This window comes from Carlito syrichta, unplaced genomic scaffold, assembly GCF_000164805.1.
Source record: "Carlito syrichta isolate Samal-C Ts95f unplaced genomic scaffold, Tarsius_syrichta-2.0.1 Scaffold304477, whole genome shotgun sequence".
NCBI classification, from domain to species: domain Eukaryota; kingdom Metazoa; phylum Chordata; class Mammalia; order Primates; family Tarsiidae; genus Carlito; species Carlito syrichta.
Genome location: NW_007248573.1, coordinates 134,846 through 156,545, shown reverse-complemented (window position 1 = coordinate 156,545; position 21,700 = coordinate 134,846). Strand labels below are relative to the sequence as shown.

Sequence of the window (21,700 nt, the reverse complement as noted above, 5' to 3'; positions counted from 1 at the left end):
AGACTTTGAGAGGTATGTGACATCCAAAAAGAGGGGCAATCACATCTTCTCTTTCCCGAGTTGATGTCCATTATGCATCCCCCACGGTGGCCCTAGGCCGCCAGGTCCCCCTGCGGTAGGTCCCATGGAAGTAATACTTGTGTCTCAAGTGTCCTTTGAAGTTGTTAAAAGTCAAATGTAAAAAGTAAAAAGATACAGGGGACGTTAACCTTATTCTACTTAGCAATACAGCTTAAAATACTGCATTTCAACATGAATTTGACATCAAGTTTACCAACGACCTATTTTGCATTCTTTATTCTGTACTGGAACTTTGATACCCAGTGTGACTTCACAGGGATGGCCATTTCCACTTGGACCGGCCACGGCTCCAGTGCGTGTGGCTAGTGACTGTTGTCATGGACACTGACTAGAGACCAAAGGTTTGTATCTCTATTTGTACGACTCATCACCCAAACACAAGCCGACTTGTCATCTGAGACTTTCTCCTCGCCCCTGGCTACACCCCAACCCCCAAGAAGACTGGTTTCCACTGTGTGACCCTTGAGTTTAGAACCTGAAAGAAACATGTGGGGTGATATTACTGAATTAGAAAAATAGGATAGCACTTGAGAGGGCTCCTATAACTACTTGGGAGGTCGAGGCAGGAGGATCGCCTGAGCACAGAAGGTCGAGGCTGCAGAGAACCGTGATCATGCCACTGCAATCCAGCCTGGGCAACAGAGTGAGACCCCCGATTAAAAAAAAAAAAAAAAAAAAAAGCATGGCAGGAACTGTCCTCTTGGAGGGTCAGTCCTGGTATTTCCAGTCTCTGTGACTCTAGGCCTCCCGGATAAAAGTTTCTTACCCCACCTGGGAAGGCCCACAGAAGCTCTGGGTCTAGCTGAGGAGGGCTCACAATTCACTCACATTTTTAAGGACACTTATTTTGTAAACATGTTGAATATTCACAAAATATATTCTCTCACATAGCACTATAGGGATGCCACGGTGATCACACCGCACACATTACATGTTCACCAAGCAGCAAGTTACACGAACTATATCCCTGGCCTGAGAGATGAAATCTGATCTAAAGCAGCCTCTCTCGGTGGACAGATGCACAGAAGGGTGCACGAGCACAAGAACAGCTGTGTGAACACTGACAACACATGAGGCAGGAAGCTGCGTCCCTGCAGTGCAAGCAGCAGGTCACGCCACAGAGGTGACGTGGAAATGCCAGCACTATCTGCGTGGACCAAGCATGGCACCGTGGGACACGCAGTCACCCCATCTGCATTTGTGAGGATGGCAGTCACTTCAAAGGGCGAAGGGTTTCCTTTGCTCACATTTTCGGTCAAGTATCCCATCCCAGGTATGACACCTGACTTGAGTTGAGGACTTCCAAGTTCCTAAGTGTCGTCACTGCCAAGTCAAGCTCATCGTCGACACAGCATCAAATATTCAGAAAGAGCCTTGGAAGAACAGGGATTTCAGGTAAAATTAGCATCATGACGACGCCGTGTCCGCTAATTTCTTATTGCTTAAAATCCTTCCAAAACACAGTAGTCATCTTGCTTGCCTTAACATAAAAGGAACGGTCTCTAACTTATGTGGGTTAAAGGGTCCCCAAAGCGGAGATTTTATTTTTAATTTGGTCATTTGTAACTCAGGATTTATTTTCTCCAAATCACACAGCTTTCCATGTCAGGACACTAGGGTTGTAATTTCAGTGATACCTAGTTGCCATGGTAACATCAGTGTTCAAGGCAAGGGCATCCCATATGCTCCTTCTCTGTCCCTCCTTAGTCAGTGGTGGCGAAAGCCTCACAAGAAAAAGACATGTTTTGTCTCTCGGCTGTTGCCAGCCATGTGAGAAAAGGCGTTTTATGAACCCAAACACCCAAGGAGCATCTTCGAGGGAGGTCTGACTCCGGAAACTGCATCTTGATTCTTATTTACACGCTGATGATGTCACTGACAACAAGCACCTTTAAACCAATAGGACATGATTCGATCATTTTAAATCGTGCTTGAATTGTCCTATGCAGCAATGCAGGAGTGAACATGGGAGCTCTGGGGACAGGGCTGGACACTATCTGAATTCAAAACATCTCAGAAGCTCATTCCTAGATGCTCCTGGTCAAAGCCCATCTTCTTACGATTCTTTCTGACTTGAGCAGTAGAAAACAAAAGTTCGGGGGTTGTACCAGCTATACTTGGCTTCCAGGCTACGGAGTTCTGGTTGACTGAGTGATCACTGAGAATCCCTCAGAAGAGGAGTTATCTGCTACACTCTGAAAAGTGCTGCCTTGCTGTTCTGTGGCAGTGACAACAAGATGACGGGCCTCCCACCCCCAAGCCCTGACTCCGTCCCATCCATAGTTCAATAAGCATTAGTGAATGCCCGCAAGGAATTCCCCCCATACCTTATTAGGGTTCTGACCGCGTTTTGGGTGCCCACATTCTTGGAAAGTTTTCAAATTCTCTGGAATACACAGGCTTTTCTTGCCCTGACCAATTAAGTTACTAAATTCCACCGTGATCTTAGCACTGCCTGGGTAGTTTATTTCAAGTGAGAACTGTCTCCTGAAGCTACATTTCATTACATACTCTGCACAGGCCCGGTGTGGTACCATGCACGCCCTTGAAATTCAGCTCAGCTGAACCATTATGCACTGTCTGTTACAAGTAAGACACCAGGGCATTAAACAAGGTGAAGGGGAATCTGAAGAGAAGACAGAGGTCACCAGCAACGTCTGGCGAGCATTTCTTTGACGTCAGGTCCGGAGACCCACATCCTCCCTGACACCTCGCATCTTCAGGAGCACTGTGCGTAGCTGGCAGGACGTGAGAGGCATCTACGGGGCAGATTCACGTCACTGGACACGGGTAAGAGGACACCACGGACACTGCACACCAGAAGCCCACATGTAGGCTGCAGAGGGGCTGAGCCACAGATGCTGGCTTGTGTAGACGTGTGCGTCTTTGACCGCCTGCAGTGGCTTGTGTAGACACGTGTACCCACCACACCTTGCTGACACATCTCAGTGACATCTCCTTCCTTCCTAACGAGTGAAGCAACGAGTGTCACTGACGATCCTCGTTTGATACTTGGGAAAGCCAGGATTTGGAGCCACACACTCAAGGTTATAGGGCAACGTGGAGCCGGTTTGAGCTGAATCTCAGCATCCTTATTGGAGAGATTAAACGGTGGCCCCTCGTGCAGACACCAAGACTCACCAGGAGGTGCTTGAGGGGCCCCGTTCCTTCTCTAAGGGTAGGGGAACTCCCCTGGAACCAGGAGTCCTGCACGCTGATGCCCCTACTGGTCGTAAGGCCCATGCCCACTCTGCCTGACTGGTTCTCCCCACAGAAATTGGCACGGCCTTACGTGAGAGACGCAGACCTGATAGGATGCCGTGTGTCACTGGTTGCTCTCCTTGACTCCAGGCTTAGACATCCAGCAGTCTGCTGGACGCCTCGCCGTGGAGAGAGATGCCCCTTCAACCCAGCATGCCCCAAAGATGAGCCCCATGGCCACAACCAGCCCCTAAAAAACCTCTCTGTTCCCCTACAAACCTTCCCCCATCACTGCTTCCGTCTTTACACTCTTCCCCAACTGTCCAGGGACGGCTCCCCAGCTGCCCGGGTCCTTCCTCAAACACCACCTCATCAGTGAGGCCACCCGTGCCCCCAGACTATCCCACACCGCAGGCCAGGTGTGGTGGCTCAGGTCCGTAATCCCAGCACTTTGGGAGGCCGAGGAGGGAAGGTCATTTGAGCCCTGAAGTTCAAGACCAGCCTGGGCAACATAGTAAGACCTCATATCTACAAACAAAAACAAACTAAAAAAGCTGGACATGATGGTGTGTACCTGCAGTCCCACTACTCAGGAGGCTGAGGCTTAAGGATCGCCTGAGCTCAAGAGGTTGGGGCTACAGTGAGCCACGATCCTGACACCGCACTCCAGTCTGGGTGACAGATAGACCCTAACTCAAAAGAACAAAACCACAACCTCCCCCCAGTGCTGCCTGCCCCTTCCCTGCTTTCTTTCCCTCCACAGCACTGATGGGCGTCTGACGTGTTCTCTTCCCTGCCTGCTTGGTTGTTGCTGCTCTCTGCCAGGGAAGGAGTCAGAGAGCCCATCTCGCCTCTCAACCACCCAGTGGGCTTGAAGTGAAGCAGGGCCCAGCCCAGAGGCCACACAGCAGAGTCCTCTGCAGTTACCTTTTTTTTTTTTTAACCAAAACTATAGTTTTTAATGGGAACCAGAGGTATGGTTACAATGACACAGTCCGACACAAAAAACCCCTGGTGGATCAGGAGTTGGAAGGTTACAAAATAACGAGGGTAACACTGGGTACAGAAAAAGCTGTTCCAGAACCTCAGGAGCCAGGCTAATACTCCTCTCCCTGCGATCCTGTCTGTGCTCATCCCTGGAGTCCATCTTGCCAGCGCCAAAGCCACCAATGTCCCCCCCACCCTAGCCCCCTTGGAAGCCCCCACAGTCCCCGCCATGGCCCCAGGAGCCACCTCGATCACAGCCTCCTCGGCCACCCTGACGACCATCGCCAAAGGTACCCCCTGTGAGAGCCTCCTGGTCCCCCTCCTGGGCCGTCTGGTGTAGGAGCCTTCCAGTGATTGCATCCACTTCTCCAAGAGAAGTTCCTGTTTTCACATGTAGGATTAGGACACGCCCAGTCACTGGCTTGTTGCTGTCCTCTACCACCACCATCTCTACTGGGAAATCCTCCCTGGCCACCATCACCACTACCACCACCCCCCACAGCCTCCATGACCCAAGGGTCCTCCTCACCCTTGGCCTCCATGACCATTGCCGTCAGTCCAGTGAGCAGCAAATGAGACCTTGCTAAGATTCCCGGAGAATTCTTTTTTTTTTTTTGAGTCGGTCTCACTCTGTTGCCCAGACTGGAGTGCCGTGGCCCCTCCCGGCCACCGCAGCCTCAACCTCCTGGGCTCCGGCGATCCTTCCGCCTCAGCCTTCCAAGTAGCTGGAACTACAGGCGCGCGCCACCATGCCCGGCTAATTTTTGATTTACTGTAGAGATGAGGTCTCACCAAGTTGCCCAGGTGGGTCTCGAACCCCTGGGCTCAGGCAATCCATTCACCTCAGCCTCCCAAAGCGCGGGATTACAGGCTGAGCCAGCGAGCCCGGCTAGAGAGTTCTTTACCATCAAACCAGTCAATAGCTGCTTTAGCAGAAGGTGGGTCATCAAAAGAGACTGTTGCCTCTCCCTTCGGCTTACCAGTTTCCCCGTCTGTCAAATTAATCACGGGCTGCCCATTTTCTTGTTTGTCTTAATTATACCAATCTTTTTGAAGTGATCAGCCACAGACTTAATTGTAGCGTTCTCATCCAGGCCTTGCATGAAGATGGTGTTATTGTCTGAATTATCCTGTCTGGAGTCATGACGTGATCTTTGGTCCCCAGGGCCACCAGATTTATTGAAGCCACCATGGTCACTTCTGCCCTTGCCACCCCTGCCTTCATGGCCACCTCCACGACCTCAGGGTTCACAGCCACCACTGCTGCGGTTGTAACCACTGCCACCACCCCTGCCACGGCCCCCACGGTCCTGCCGTCCTCCCCCATAGCCACTACCACCACTCTGGTCCCGACTGCCATCACTACCACCACCACTCCTGGGGGACTGATTTTGAACTCCACCACCCCCTTCACGCCCCCACCGCTATTCTTGCACTGGTTCTGCTGTTCACAGCCCTGAGGGGGGTTATAGGCGCTTTGCTGCTGTCCCCCATAGCCAGACTGCTGGCCACTGCCCCCACTCCGGAGGGAGCACATCCCAGGGAGGGTCTACGGGAGGGGGGCAGGTGAGTGCGGCGTGTGCGGCCACCTCCACTCAGGGAGTGGTGCCGCCCAGACACGACCCTCGCTGAGCTGGAGGCCAACCGAGCAGCAGCCCAGCTTCGTGCCTGGAGGAGGCAAGCACCCCAGGGCTGGCACAGCTTGGGAGCAGGGAGCTGGCCTTGGCCACCGGAAGCAGCTGTTCTCCCAGGCTGACCCGGCCGGACTCCTGCTTAAGAGACAGACAAGCCGCTCCCTCGCTCAGGCCACAGCACTTTGGGTCTCTGTTAAAGCAGCTTAACCTTGATCCCAGCCGCGTGCATCCCCACCGAGACGCGTTCCACACGGGCAGTTAGTGCTTATGAATATCTGTTAAATGATGGATTTATTAAATGACTGTTTAGAAAAGAAACTGAAAACCCTAAGTATCCCAAGGAATTTACTGAACGGGGACTGGCCCAATCAGTAGGAGGAGATCCCGCCAACGATGTGCTCACAAAGGTGTCCCTTGTCCCCTGTGTGGCTGTGACAATGCAGACGGAAATAGCTCGGAGCAGAGGTCAGCACTGTTCACATGCACCTGCTTTACGTGACGTGAATGCGACAGTGGGTGAAAGAGCTGGGCCGCTCAGACACATCCACACACGTCCCTGCAGGGCTGGCTGCGTCCTCAGGAAGAGGGTGACAACGACTCAGCTTCTCCACTCAGTCTTAACCAGCACTCCAGGGAGTCATCACAAGGGATCTTACTGTGGTGACTGTATACCAAGTGGGATTTCAGTTAAAAATAAACAAATGGCCTCACTGAAAAGTGAGCAAAAGACATGAAAAGACACTTCTCAAAAGAAGATATTCAGGCAGCCAACAGACACATGATAAAGGGCTCAGCCTCACAAATCATCAGAGAGATGCAAGTCCAAACCTCACTGAGATCCCACCTAACCCCAGTAAGAATGGCCATCGTTAATAAAACAAACAACAATAGATGCTGTGGAGGATGCAGAGAAAAGGGAACGCTTCCACACTGCTGGTGGGAATGCAAACTAGTGCAACCTCTTTGGAAAACAGTGTGGCGATTTCTAAAAGAACTAGACATTGACCTTCCATATGACCTAGCAATCCCCCTACTGGGAATATACCCAGAGGAACTCAAATTAGTCTACAAAAAAGACTCCTACACATGCATGTGTATTGCAGCATTATTCACAATAGCAAAAACATGGAACCAACCGTGCTACCCACTGAAACTGGACTGGATTAAAAAAAATATGGTACATACACACAATGGAATGTTATGCAGCCATAAAGAAGGACAAACATATGGACTTCACAGCAACTTGGATGGATTTAGACTCTATCATACTCAGTGACCTATCACAGAAACAAAGAACAGAGTACCACATGTTCTCACTCATAAGCAGACCCTGAACCTTTAGCAAAATACTATAAAGAAAGGGATTGGCAGTAGCAGAATACTGCCAGGGTTGGGCGGGGAGAGGCACATAACATCAGTATAGATACCTGATCTCAAATCAGGCAGAGTGGGGACCAAAGGGAGGCCCAAACTTTACCTGTATGATGACCATTTGTATACCTAATCCTGAATTATACCCCACATCTTTAAAATAAAAAATTTTTAAAAATAAAATAAAAAAGTACGTATAAAACAATGACTGATTTGTCATGATTGCCCCAAAGATGTCAGGAAAGAGGGGACCTTTGGGAGACCCATCGCTTCTTCCTACAGAAGCTGCTTTGGAATCAGTCTCAGAAAGTGATTACTGGGCGAACTGGATAAAGGGAACAATTAAGCAGCCCTACCATTTTATCAAATTAGAAATGTTAGTCTTACGTTTTTACTTACCCCTCCCCCCCAACACAGTCAGAGGCACAGAGTTCCTGGAGCACAGCTGACAGCGGGAGCCCATATCTGTCTTTTGCAGAAAGTTACCCAAATCACCACAGCGGCCCTACACCCAACACCCAAGGGCCAGCCCAACTCACTCGCTTTCCAGGCGTTCTAATAACCCAGCAGGGAGGGTTTTACAGATGAAGACGTCTACATGTGTCTATAATATTGCTTCATGTCAAACAATCATTAGGTGGTCTGATCTAGATTTTTCAGCTTAGGCTTATCTGACTCTAAAATTTACACTCTTTGTTTAATAAAAAAAAATCGCTGTGTTCTTTCCAACCAGTTAGAGTAAAACACATATACTACAGTGTGAAGGATTATCGGTTCAAACTTTGTATAGACCAGGAAATCCTAGTGAATCAGCTAACATATACAACATAGTCTGACCTAATTTAAAACACCCGTATGGCTTTACAAACTCAACCTGTTTTATCCCCAAGATTAAAGAGGCTGTTGTAAAGAGGCTGTTGCATTTTATTATAGTAAAAAGTAACATATGACTTTTAAGCCTCATTTTAAAAATGTTATTTTTAGGGTTTATATGGCACAATGAGATGAGTATTAAATAAAAACAGTAGGGAGGACCAAGATGTAAATGAACTAATTATACTTTCTGTCTGGGCTTCCATTTTAAGACTTCACTAATGCCTTGTGTTTCCATCAGAGAGCTCAGCCCACGAAAATAACACATCTGGTTTCCCGCCGTATAACATGTCAGTTTGGCAACTTCAACATAGCTGGAAATGCAAGCATTTTTACTTGTCAATAACTGTTTTGACACATGCGATTCAATTAACAATTCGTATTGGAACAGAAGCACAGAAGTGAGATGTTGTAAAATATTTTTCACTGAAATATTTTATCTTTGACTTTTATTTTTGCTTCGAGTAAACCACAATTCAATTTACCACTTTCTATGCCCTCCTACCACCACCACCACCACCAAAAAACCCAAATCAAATAAAGATTCAGCCAAATTAAAACCTGATGATGAATCTATTTCTAGTCAGGTTCTTAAAAGAAAATATGTTAACAAAGAGCTCTTTGCAATCCTAACTGAGGCAAGAATATTGTTCTGGAGTATAAGCTTTACCTTGTTAACCTAAACTGGTTAAGCAAAAATATCTATGGTAACACTCCACATATGAATTCCAGATGTACCACAAAAGAGTCTTCCAATAAACAAAATAGTTGGGGTTTTTTATCCGCTATCCACCAAGCCCTCTGACACTGGATACATGTAAAAGAGTAAGCCTTCATAATTTACGGTTTATAAAAAATGTTAGACTTGGTCTTAGAACTATAGGTTTTTTCCCAATAACCAATAAAATATCATTTCAAAACAGGCTTTTTCTGTTTGCTCTTTCATCTACATCCATATCTATATTTTAAAAATTGAACTGATGTTTTTATTGTAGTAACATATACCAGTAGAGACTTACCATTAGTGACACTGAGTATATTCTCAACGTTTTGCAAACATCACTGCTCATTCCAGAACATTTTAATCACCCCAAGAGGAAACCCCAAGACCCACTGTGCAGTGCCTCCCCTTCTCCATCCCTTCAACCTCTGAAAGCACTAATATGCTTTCTGTTTCTATAGATTTGCCAATTCTGCATGTTCTTTATAAACAGATATACAATATCACATGGCCCTTTATGTCTTCAATTAGCATAATGTTTTCAAGGTTTACCCGTGGTATGACACGTATTGGGACTTCACTTCTTTTTACTGCAGAATAATATTCCACTGTGTGGACATGCCACATTTTGGTTATTATTTGTCAGATAGTGGACATTTGTTTTGTTCCCCGCCTTTTGGCTCTTGTGAATAACAATGCTATGAATATTCATATACAAGCTTTTTCCATATATTTTAAAACGCTCCACAAAATACACTGTAGTTGTTCTACATACTATCAAAAGATACGTTACTGCGGTTATACTAAAGCTTAAGTTAATTTATGAGTGAGTCAAAAATTTTTCCAGAGCAAGAGCTAGGGGAGGAGAGAAGGGGGAGGAATCCAACTCCCACAGGGGTCAGCCCAGGGGAGCTGGTCACGGCCAATTCTTGCAGTGTTACAGACTACAGTGAGGAGTCTGGATTCTGTTCTAAGAGTAATAGGAAGTACTTAACATCAGGATGTACATTCTTAAATGTACATGGAATCTTCTCCAGCGTAGACCACATGTTAGGTGATGAAACAAGTTTCAAAAATTTGAAAAGACTGAACTCATACAAAGTATCTTTTCCAATCACAAAGTAATAAAATTAGAAATCAATCAGAGAAAGAAAACTGGAGAATTCACAAACGTGTGAAAATTAAGCAACATACTCTTAAATAACCAACAAGACAAAGAATAATTTACTAAGGAGATTAGAAAATACTTTGAAATGAATAAAAATAAAAACACACATACCAAAACTTATGGGACAAAGCAGTGCTCAGAGGGAAATGCATAGCAGTAAAATTCTTGCATGAAAGAAGAGCAAGGAGGCTAGGTATGGTGGCTCATGCCTGCAGTCCCAGCATGTTGGGAGGCCAAGGAGGGAGAATCATTGAGTCCAGGAGAATCACTTGAGTCCAGAAGACTACTTTGGCAACATAGTGAGACCTCATCTCTACAAAAAAATAGAAAAAATTGGCCAGACATGGTGATGCTTTGGGAGGCTGAGGTGGAAGGGTCTCCTGAGACCAGGAGGCTGAGGCAGCAGTAAGCCATGATCATGCCAATACACTCCAGTTTGGGCAACAGAGTAAGACTCAAAAAAAAGAAAAAGAAAAAGAATGACCTAAAGTCAACAACTTAATTTTCCACTTTAAAACATGAAATAAAGAAGAGCAAACTAAACCAAAAACCAGCAGATGAAAGGAAATAGTATATTAGAACAGAGATCCATGATGCAGGGAACAGAAAAAATAATGAGAATCAATAAAACCAAATGATGGTTCTTTGAAAAGATCAACAAAATGGACAAAAACTTTAGATTGACTAAGAAAAAAGGAAGATTCAAATTATTAAGTTCAGACATAAAAGAGAGCCGTGATCGTGCCACTGCACTCCAGCCTGGGTGACAGAGTGAGACTTCAATTAAAAAAAAAAAAAAGGAAATGAAAGAGAGATCATTACTACAGACTTTAAACAAATATAAAGGATTATAAAAGAACACTATAAATTGTATGCCAACAAATTGCACAACTTGAAATGGACAAATTCCTAGAAACACATGAACTAACAAAACTGACAAAAGAAGACATTAAAAGATCTCAACAGACCTATACATAATACAATACAATACAATACAATATCATATAACAATGTAATATGTGAGTACATCAGTTAACCCAGTACTAGAGGGCTTTACTGACAAATGCTACTAAATACTGAAAGAAGCATTAACATCAATCCTTCTCAAGCTCTTCCCAAAAAAGGAAGAAAAGAGAACACTTCTTAACTCATTCTATACAGCCAGCATGAACCAACATTACTAATGCCAGAAAAAGGCACTACAAGGAAAGACTATTGATTAAGATCTCTTATAAATATATAGGTAAAAAATCCTCAACAAAATAGTAGCAAATCAAATCTAGTAGCACACAAAAGGACTATATGCCATGACCAAGTGAGATTTATCTCGTGAAGGCAATAGTGATTAATAATAATTTAAAAAATCAATCAATATAATATGCAATAATAACATGAAGGGGAAAAGCAACAGGATCATTTCAAATATGCTGGAAAAGCATTTGGCAAAATTCAACACCCTTTCATGATAAAAACACTCAAACTAGGAAGAAAAGGGAACTTCCTCAACATGATAAAGATCACATACAAATAACTCACAGTTCACAACATATTCAGTGGTGAAAGACTGGAAATTTCCCCTTGAGATCAAGAAGACAAAAATTCCCACTTGTACCACTTCTATTCAACATAGGACTAGAAGCTCTAGCCAAAGCAATTAGGTAAGAAAAAGAAATAAAAGACATTCAAGATTGAAAAGGAAGAAATAAAAATCATCTCTATTTATGGATGATGTAATCTTATATGCAAAAAAACCTCTAAGGATTCCACAAAATACGCTCAGAACTAATAAACAGACTCACCCAAGCTGCAGGATACAAAATCAACATGCAAAAATCAGTTGTATTTTTATATAATAGCAACAAGCAGTTCAAAAGGTGAATTAAGAAAACAATTCCATTTATGAAATAATCAAAATGACAATAATACTTAGAAATAACTAAGGAGGTGTAAGACTTACACATTGAAAACTACAAAACATTGTTGAAAGATATTAAGGAAGACCAAAATAATGGAAAGACATCCCCAGCCCATGTTTATAAATTGGAAGACTTACTATTGTTCAGGTGACAATACTACCCAACGTGACATGCAGATTCAATGGTGCTCTTGCAGAAATTTTAAAAAGAAAAAACCTATCCCATAATTCATATGAAATGTCAAGGAACCCTAAAATACCCAAGACAATCTTGAACAAGAAGAGCAAAGACAGAGGACTCACACTTCTCAATTTCAAAACTTATACAAAAGCTACAGTAGTCAAAAAGTGTGGCGCCGGCAAGGGAGAAACAGTGAGGTGTGTTTAATGGGTGTAGCACTTTTGCTTGGGTGATGAAAGGGTTATGAAGTAGCTCATTGCTGATGGCTCACAATATTGTGAATGTAAAATTAATGCCACTAAATTTACACTTCAAAAAGGTTGAAATGCCAAATTTCACGTTATGTACAGGGAATGCCAAAAAATTATATACATTCTAAGTATGACATTTGCTCAAAAGATGGCATGAATCAAATGAATGCTAGCGACCCCACGTGACAAGCAGGACAAAGAAAATAGCAGAAGCATGGTTACACAAATGTCATACTACACATTGCTACTGTCATTCAATTCAACTTTGAAAAGTCAGACATAGATGACATCTCTTAAAATGTGTAGATTTTTTTTTGCACCCCCTGTATATATATATTCTTTACAGCAATAAAAACAAAAAAGGCTACTAGGACATGACTGAGGGCTTCACGGGTGAGGGTGGTATGGCTTACACGTTAGAAAGATCACCCACCACCAAGTGGAGAGGTGAGAGAGGGGACAGGAGGCCTGCGGGCTGCACCAGTCCAGATGACAAGGACGACTGCTTGGGTTCAGATCAGCATCCCCCTTGAGCAGCTCCATGTGAGAGCTGTTTTGTCATAAGGGTAACTGGATATATGGACGGATCGGGAGTCGGTGCCAGGGAAGATGGGGTCAAGGATGGCATCTAGGGTTTGGGGTGAACCACACGGTGAATCACGGAGTTGCCTGTGAGTCCACTAAGATGATGAAAATGGAAGGGACAGTGGGTTTGGTGTTGAGGGGGAAATAAAAAATTTCTGCTTTGAAATATTAAGTTTGAGATATCCACACAAGAGTCTGTAGCTGGAGATTACAGTGTAAAAAGCATGAGTGCACAGATAATACCCTAAGCGAGGGACTGCTCAAATTGCCTAGTGTGACAAAGTGTAGACAAAGAAGACTTCCTAGGGGCCAGGCATGGTGGCTCACACCTGTAATCCCAGCACTTCGGGAGTTCGATGCAGGGATCCTTTGAGCCCAGGAGTTCGAGACCAGCCTGGGCAACACAGCACGACATCATCTCTACAAAATCCCAGTAATCCCAGCTACATGGAAGGATGGCTTGGGCTCAGGAGTGCAGGGCTGTGGTGAGCTCTGATTGCACCTCAGCTTCCAGCCTGGGTGGCAGAGTGAGGACCTGCCTCTGAACACTGAAAACCATTTAGAAAAAAAGAAAAGAACTCAGGTAGGCTTCGAAATTAGGAATCAGAAGAGGGGGGACTGGCCTCTGGGATCAGGGAAAACAAGCAGTTCGAAAGAACGTATTTTAAGAAGAAAGCAAACCAGGGCTGAGTGGGACAGGCTCTTCCGATTCTTAAATGACTGGGCTACCCCAGGATATATCCCTTTGGAGGTTGGTTACAGAAAGTGAAGTCTTTGATACAGAGAAGCAAGGGTCTTTTTTATTTTTTAAGTATTTCAGTGAAAACTTGGTAAAAGTCTGAATCTATCTTTTGAAATGTATTTTCTTCATTGCAGGTCCACCTAATCATCTCGTGAAAGTGGTTTCTCTATGCAAAGCCTTGTTTGCTTCCTACAAATACATGCTTCATCCCTTAAGGGATGTGTTATAGTTGTTGTGGACACATGATTTAGTGTGTGGATTTCTCTATTTTCTATCTTATAAGAAACTTGTCTTTGTACCTTAATACTTTATTTAGGATCAGGAGTTTTTGTGTCCTTGTGTAGTAGTCTGAATTTCCCTGTCAAGCCTGTGGCAAACCTAGTTGTTTATGAACAGTTTGAGCTCTTTTTGTAATATAATCTGAACCTGTTATTTCTGTGCTGTCTAATAAATCGAATTCAGAACCCTAAAAAAAAAAGAAAGAAAGTGAACTTCAACATGCTGAAGAAAGGTTCAATAGATCGTGATGTTTGGAACATGAGTGGGCTGGGGGAAGTGGCTCAAGCCTGTCATCCTAGCACTTTGGGAGGCCTGGGTGAAGGGATTACCTGAGCCCATGGGTTCAAGAACAGCCTGGGCAACTTGGCAAGACCACAGCTCTACAATAAATCAAAAAATTAGCCGGGCTTGGTAGTGCGCGACTGTAGTTCTGGCAACTTGGAAGGCTGAGGTAGAAGGATCCCTGGAGCCCAGCAGGTCGATGCTGGGGTGGGTGAGCGTGCCACTGCACTCCAGTCTGGGTGACAGAGTGAGACTCCAACTCAATAAACAAATAAACAAACAAACAAACAAGTAAAACAATGGATGAATGTGAACTAAAATGAAACCAAAACGTGATGTGAAAATGTCACATCACCAAGTAAACCAAGAGGAGCAGAGCTCAGGGGAAGCATATAATAAATAGTAATCATGACCCATTAATCAAGCAAGATTCTTTCTTTTTGGCATGCCCATGGCCATTGCAGCCTCAACCTGCTGGGCTCAGGTGATCCTTCTGCCTCAGCCTTCCCAGTAGCTGGAATTACAGGCACGTGCCACCACATCCGGGTAATTTTTTGATTTATTGTAGAGATGAGGTCTCGCCAAGTTGCCCAGGGTGGTCTCGAATCCGTGTGCTCAGGCAGTCCTCTCACCTGGGCCTCCCAGAGTGTTGGGATTAAAGGCGTGAGCCACTGCACCTGGCCCAAGCAAGGTTCTTTCAATTAAGAAACAGCAATTTTTAAATGAATGACAGCAGGATTACACTAGGATTCGCATCTTTCCCTAAGGCATCATTCTGATGTTACTTTTGAAGCTTCACCAAATATATACCCCCAAAATGTACACACATCTTAAGAAAAAAACTGTATTAAAATTGCCATGCTCCATAGATGCAGATAACAAAAGATGCATACAAGTTACATGTGACTTCTACAATTACAGGAGATGCTCACCGTGGCTACCACCAGCGTCCAGACACTTCTGATCATCTGAGATCGGAGGAGGCTGGCCGGCCTACCTCCTGCCTCCAATGCGGACGCAACCAGGACAGCCAGCTGTGAGTGTCAGGCAGAGACAAGTTTAGCATGCGAGACCCAGGTACTCTGAGGGCTCCGTTTCCAAGTTTATAACCAGTATGCTTTTTGCTGATCTTTTTTGAACTGAGAGCACATCCACACCAGAACAGCTACATGAGCTTTTCTCCTGGGTTGTGCAAGGTTGTAGTTTGTGTTGATAAACACAGAGTTTCTGAGCCTGATCCTTCTCAAAAGTTCGCTTGGTTGGCCCTGCTCTAATTCCCAGCCTTGGATGATTTCGATGGGAGTGCATCAAGGAGCACCCCACGGGGGCCCCAAGTGGTCTTGGTTTTAATACTGGAACAGATGATTCAGAAATACACTTTTATTATGGCAGAAACCACCCCTGTGCGATGCACTTTTTTCTCCCCACTTGCATCCCTGTGTCACGTTGTGCCTCGGGGCTGGGCGCCAGGGTAAATACAGTGACGTGCAAAAATGGAAGGGGAGCACTGGAGCGAAAGGAACCCACAGGATGCTGCAGAGGCACTGATGGGACCTTGACGGTGGCATCACGGATGGAGATGGACAGAGCAGGATGGGACCCCTTCACCTTGTCTCTCCTTCGGGCAACTCTGATTTATCTATTTTTGATTTTCTCCAGGTAGTCGGCCCAGCACATTTGCCATCCTCAGCCTGATACTGTGTGTGTTGGAAGAAAAACAAGAAGAAAATGCAAAATGGCCTCCTTGAAAGGGGGAAGACGCTGATGTCCGTTCTTACATTTATGGTACTTGGGGGTGCCCTCTGCATTTAAATGTATTCTTGTATTCTTACAAGAGACAGTGAAAAAAGCAGTTTTTTGGCCAAGCATGGTGGCTCAAGTCTGTAATCCCAACATTTTGGGAGGCTGAGGCGAGAGGATTGTCTGAGCTGAGGGGTTCAAGACCAGCCTGGGCAAATTGGTGAGACCTCAGCTTTACAATAAATCCCCACCCCCTCCCCTCAAAAACCCAGAAAAAAACCAAACCAGTTTTCTTTAGATTATTCGTAAACCTGACTCTCTATTACAAGACATTTAAAGAGACAGGATTACAGCCAACACTCTAAGAGGGTTTCCATGATTCCACTATTATCTTTTGAATCATAGATTTGGAAAGGTCCAAGTCTTGCCATGATTTGAATCAAAGCTCTGTACTGCATTCTGGAAAGCTTTCGTCGAAATCTGTTGCTGAATTTCTTACTCTATCTGTTCTTAGCTGTTACTTTATCTCTGCTCTTGGAAAATCTTAACTAGAGCCAGTGGCTTTAAATCATCTCTCAGAGTAAATGGTTTTTAGGAGTTTGGTACTGACAGAACATTACTCTGAATCAAAGGGTTAAAGAATGCAGTTATCACTATACTAACCATAAAGAATAGTTGCTTTTTAATTAGACTTACTGTTGATGCAGAAAATGGTAGCAATGACTGTCTAGAAAAATTAATATACATAATTGCAAAGTGAATTAGCAGATTTGGTGTTGTTAATGTTAAGTTTTAAGATTCAATTTTACACAGATTTAGACGGAAGACTTCCCCTCGGGTCCATGAGCGATTCATGGCAACCAGCAGGCCCCCACCCTCTCTCCTTCCATCTTTTCTGGCTTTAGAACCTTCTGGAAGATGCTGCACAACCTGATGGGTAAGAGTTTTGCAGCCAGCAGTCCTAACCAGAAAGGGTGACTACCTCACTGAGGAACACTCCATCCATGTTTTACCCACATCTTTCCTCCTTGCCCTCACCTTTTATTTTTACCTAGAAAGAATCAAACTGCACTCAGAGTTGCGTCTATTTCAGTAGGAAGTCTGTGACTGTATTCACCTGGCAATAATCCGGCAGCACGAAGTCAGGTCGAAATCTGGAAGTTTCTGCCAGTCCTACGTCCCAGAGGTACCCGAGGGAAGGCTATACAGCCACAAAGAAGGACAAAATCATGTGCTTCACAGCAACTTGGATGGATTTAGAGTCTATCATACTCAGTGATCTATCACAGAGACAAAGAACTGAGTACCACGTGTTCTCACTCATAAGTGGACCCTGAACATTTATCATAATACTACGAGAAAGGATTTGACAGTAGTGGGAAACTGCCGGGGCTGGAGGGAGAAGGCACACTTCATCAAGAAGGGTACCTGATCTCAAACCAGGTGAAGTAGGGACCACAGTGAGGCCCAAACTTTACCTGTATAATGACCATTTGAATATCTAACCCTGAACTGTAACCCACATCTTTAAAATAAAAAGAAAAAAAAAATTGGCAGTTTCTAATTATTCTTGTCCACACAGTGAACTACATTTGCTGGCTTGTATTGTTATCCTGTTTGGTTACTATAACTGATTTTGGAAAATAAGCCAGAAGTCACCAAGTCTCTACTTGGTGTGTGTAGACACAGCCTTGGGTCCCTGTACAACCGAGACCATGATTTTCTGTGCAAACGTCCTCCTACCGCACAAGCAGCCTCCCAGCATGTTTTCACAGAGTCTCTGGGCGGCCAAGCCCTTCTCCTTCAAGACAGCACCACCCAGAACTCCTCCACTGCACTGGCCTACAGCACCCAGTCTGTCACCCAGTCCAGCGAGTGTCAAGGCTAAGACTTAAAGCGAGTTGATGATGCTTACCCGCCTAAGCACAAAGCACTGTGCTCACGCCCACAGGGCTTTGTTGTGTTCCTAAGCCAAAGTGCACAGTATCATTCATCCTGACTGCAATAATAAGTACTTTGTATTTCAATTGCAAGAAAAATAAAGCCTGATTTCAGCACATCCTTTTAAGTCCAGCAGTGACAGCACCGGGGAGACATGTGAGCTCTCCCCTCCTTCCCGCCCGCAGCCTCAGGCCTCCCATCACCTCCTCCCTGGCAGCCACGGCCTCCCCACTGGCCTTGTCCTGCCAGCTCAGGGCATGTAGACCACGGCCCTGCTGGCCACATCTGCCACAGGGCCTGTCCAGTGTGTGCACACAGGATCGGCTGGGGAAATAAACACCAGGCATGAACTCAGGGGCCATGGTCTTTTGTGGCCCACCGCTGATGCTGAGGGGAAGACACCAGGGCATGCGAGGACAGTTCATCTGATGTGTGGCTGTGTCTGAGCACGGTGTGACTCCTGAGGAAAGGGGAAGGGAAGGAGCTGTCACATGAACCAGCGTCCCCAACACCTGCTGTCACCCGCTGAGTGGTCACCAAGTCATTGCTGACTCTATTATCAACAGTGAGGGCTCAGGATGATTAAAAATTCTTTAAGGTTTCACATTTAAAAATGTTTTTCAAGTGCTAACAATTTTTGTGGCCTCTCAACCAACGCATCTTCATCAAAATTACCAATAACCACCGGGGAACGGAGGCCATATTTAGCAAATGGTGCTGGGAAAACAGGCTGACCACAGGCAGAAGAATGAAACGGAACCCTACCTACAACCATATACAAAAATCAACTCTGAATGGATCAAAGACCTAAATGTAAAACCTCAAATTATAAGAATCCTAGACGAAAACATAGAAAGCCCTTCTGTACATCGGAGTAGGCAATGAATTCTTGACCGAGTCCCCAAAAGTGAATGCCATAAGAGCTAAGATAGACAAATGGGACCTCATCAAACTGAAGAGCTTTTGCACAACCTTTTAAAGTGATGAAAATGACTTTGAATTTGACTCTGGAATTTGTTTATTAGAACAAAATGCAAATGTTTCTCTCCAGAAAGTCAAAATCAACTGTAGAGCTGAACTGAACAGCTCTTACCTCTTCTCAACTGGATGAAAGAAAATGATAGGTAGATGTGATCAAGATGAGACTTTCTGCTCTTTAAGATGTGCGTGTGTATCACCCAGTGGGCCGGCAGACATGCAGGCATGATGCCACAAGAACACAAAGGAAAGCAGGGCCGGAGGGTGTGTGGCCGCCAGGGGCAGGACCGGACATGCACGATGGGTGCTGAGGGGCCCAGGGAGTCAGAGGGCTCAGAGGTGGCAGGTAAGGGACAAAGGACTCTGGCTGACAACCCCACGAAGGCCCAGGGGCAGGAGGGGCGAGATGGGACCCTGAAGTTGAGCCAGGAGATGGGGTGGGGAGATCCTGCGTGGGGAGCCTGCCCCCAGGGGCTGAGACTTGGACGTCCCTCAGATGAACTAAGTTTCCGCTCCCCTTGATCTTGCTCTGGACGTGTGGCCCAGAGATCTGTTTTCCACCAAAAAGTACCAAGCCTGTCTCTGTGTAAGAAGAAAGAAAGAAAACACAGATGCCCCAGGAGCGGGGCTGGCCAGGCAGGGAGGTGAGCAGGGCGCTGGTGCCCACAATTCCGGCTGCACGGCGGACCCAGGACGCCTCCCGCCAGGTGCTGTTCAAAGAAAGTCAGTTACGCCAGGAGCAAGCTCATTACCTTAGATTTCTTTCTGGCACTTGGTGGATTAGAAGTATAACTGTTTTGTACTTTAATTACCATAAATGCCATCATTAACACTGAAAAAATTATAAGCCACAAAACGGCAGGAGATTATCTACGGTGTCTCTCGGCAAATAGGATAAAGGTAAGGCATTTTTCCCTGCTTTCAAGGATGTTCTTCTTCTGTGAATGCTCCCACCTACGAGGCCTTGCTGTGTTTGTTTGACTGATGAAACAATGGAGCTTTTAAACTTCGACACCAAGAAACAGAAGAGACACCATCAAAGAAACACATGATTGTGGCCTTGAACATCTGTGCAGGGACAGCAGGCTCAAAAATAGTTACGCTTCAGCTGGGACCAACAGGCGGGATCACCATTTGGGAGCTGGAAAAAGAACCAGCTTGGGCTGCTGCCCTCCTGGGCGGGGACTATCCTTAACCCTCCGAGCGCCCTGGACTCCACGCCCCGAGAAAGAAGGCACAGCCTCGTCCCTTCTGCCTCCTTGTCAGAGAGGCCACGTGGAGATGGACATGCTGTGGCCTAAGTACCCTGTGTCCCATGACCGCAGGTTCCCTGTCATCAGTGAATAGCACCTTCCTATTTACTTGCTGCACTACTGAAAGAAGTCATCTTCTATGAAATGATTATCAGACGAGGAGACTCAAATTATTTCCACGCATTTAGGTCCCACTGAGAAAACAACGTTTATCTGCGCACAGTTGCCTATGGCTGGTCAGGCTGAGGCTGGAAAGAAAACAGCCTGGGTGTAGACAGTGTTCCTCGCCATCTCCCATTCAGGCAGAACTGACACCGCCATGCATTCATTCATGATTTTACGGCTGACAGGGTTTATGGTGAAGAGAAGAAAACTCTGGGCTTGGTTGGAAAGAAGACACTTTTCTGGGGACCTGGAACAGGAAACCAGTTCAGGAGTCTGGCCAGTCTTACCCTTTCACAGTTATTAGGGTCTTTACTCGGTTCATGAAGAAACAGGGACAAGGAGAAGTTAACTGACCTGTCTGAATGTTAGCGTTGGGGCTAGGACCCCTAAGCAAGCCTTCCGTGCAGGGGAGAAATGGGCAGATCCATGGAAACCCCAAGTAGAGGTGGGTTCTCACTGGTCTTGGGACAGCTCCATGAGACAGCTATGGCAAAGTACCATTTCAGTACTAATCAGTATTAGAGGTTTTTTTTTAGAGTCGAGTTCTCATTCTGTCCCCAGGCTGAACTGCAGTGGCATGATCACGGCTGACCACGGCCTTGACCTCCTGGGCCTCAGGCCATCCTTCTGCCTCGGCCTCCTGAGTAGCTGGGACTTCTTGAGCACAGGAGGTAGAGGCTGTGGTGAGCCATGCTCACACCACTGCACTCCAGCCTGGGTGCCAGAGTGAGGTCCCAACTCAAAAAACAAAACAAAACAAAATACAGAGAAAACCTCTCGGAGCCCACTCCAGAAAAGCCAATGCTTAAGAAGAATCACTTCCCTTACAGGGAGTGACTTTATTTTTTAGATCTTTATCTGTGTTCCCGGGGCCTAAAATAATAGAAAATACTCAAGATCACATAAAATCTCAAGGTAGGGTATAAAATCTTATGTTAACCTCGTCCAAATGTGTGTTTTGCCTGAGTTTAGGGGAAAAAACTCAATCAAATTCTATTTGTCTATCGTTTTTACTGGCATCACAGGAAAGAAACAAAATATAATTAATATTATTATATTATTACTACCGAGGGTGCCCAAAAATGGATACACATGCTAAGAGATGTTATCCCTGAATCACTTTTAGTCGCCGTCACCAGAAGTGCCTGGAAAGGTCAGGCTTCGGGGTTCAGCCCCTAATCCCAGCACTCTGGGAAGCCAAGGCGAGTGGATTGCCTGAGCCAGAGGGTTTGAGACCAGACCGGGCAACTTGGCGAGACCTGGTCTCTACAAGAAATCAACAAAAAATTTAGCTGGGCACGGTAACATGTGCCTGTAGTTCCGGCTACTTAGAATGCTGAGGTGGAAGGATT

General features: G+C 45.5%; 1 protein-coding gene and 1 pseudogene across 1 annotated transcript in view; both read right to left on the bottom strand.

Moving 5' to 3' along the window:
• TNFRSF19 (TNF receptor superfamily member 19) overlaps positions 1-21,700 on the bottom strand; it is a 97,428-nt gene that overhangs the window by 16,129 nt on the left and 59,599 nt on the right. The gene's annotated exons all lie outside the window — the stretch shown is intronic.
• On the bottom strand, positions 4,228-19,157 carry LOC103262400 (annotated as a pseudogene).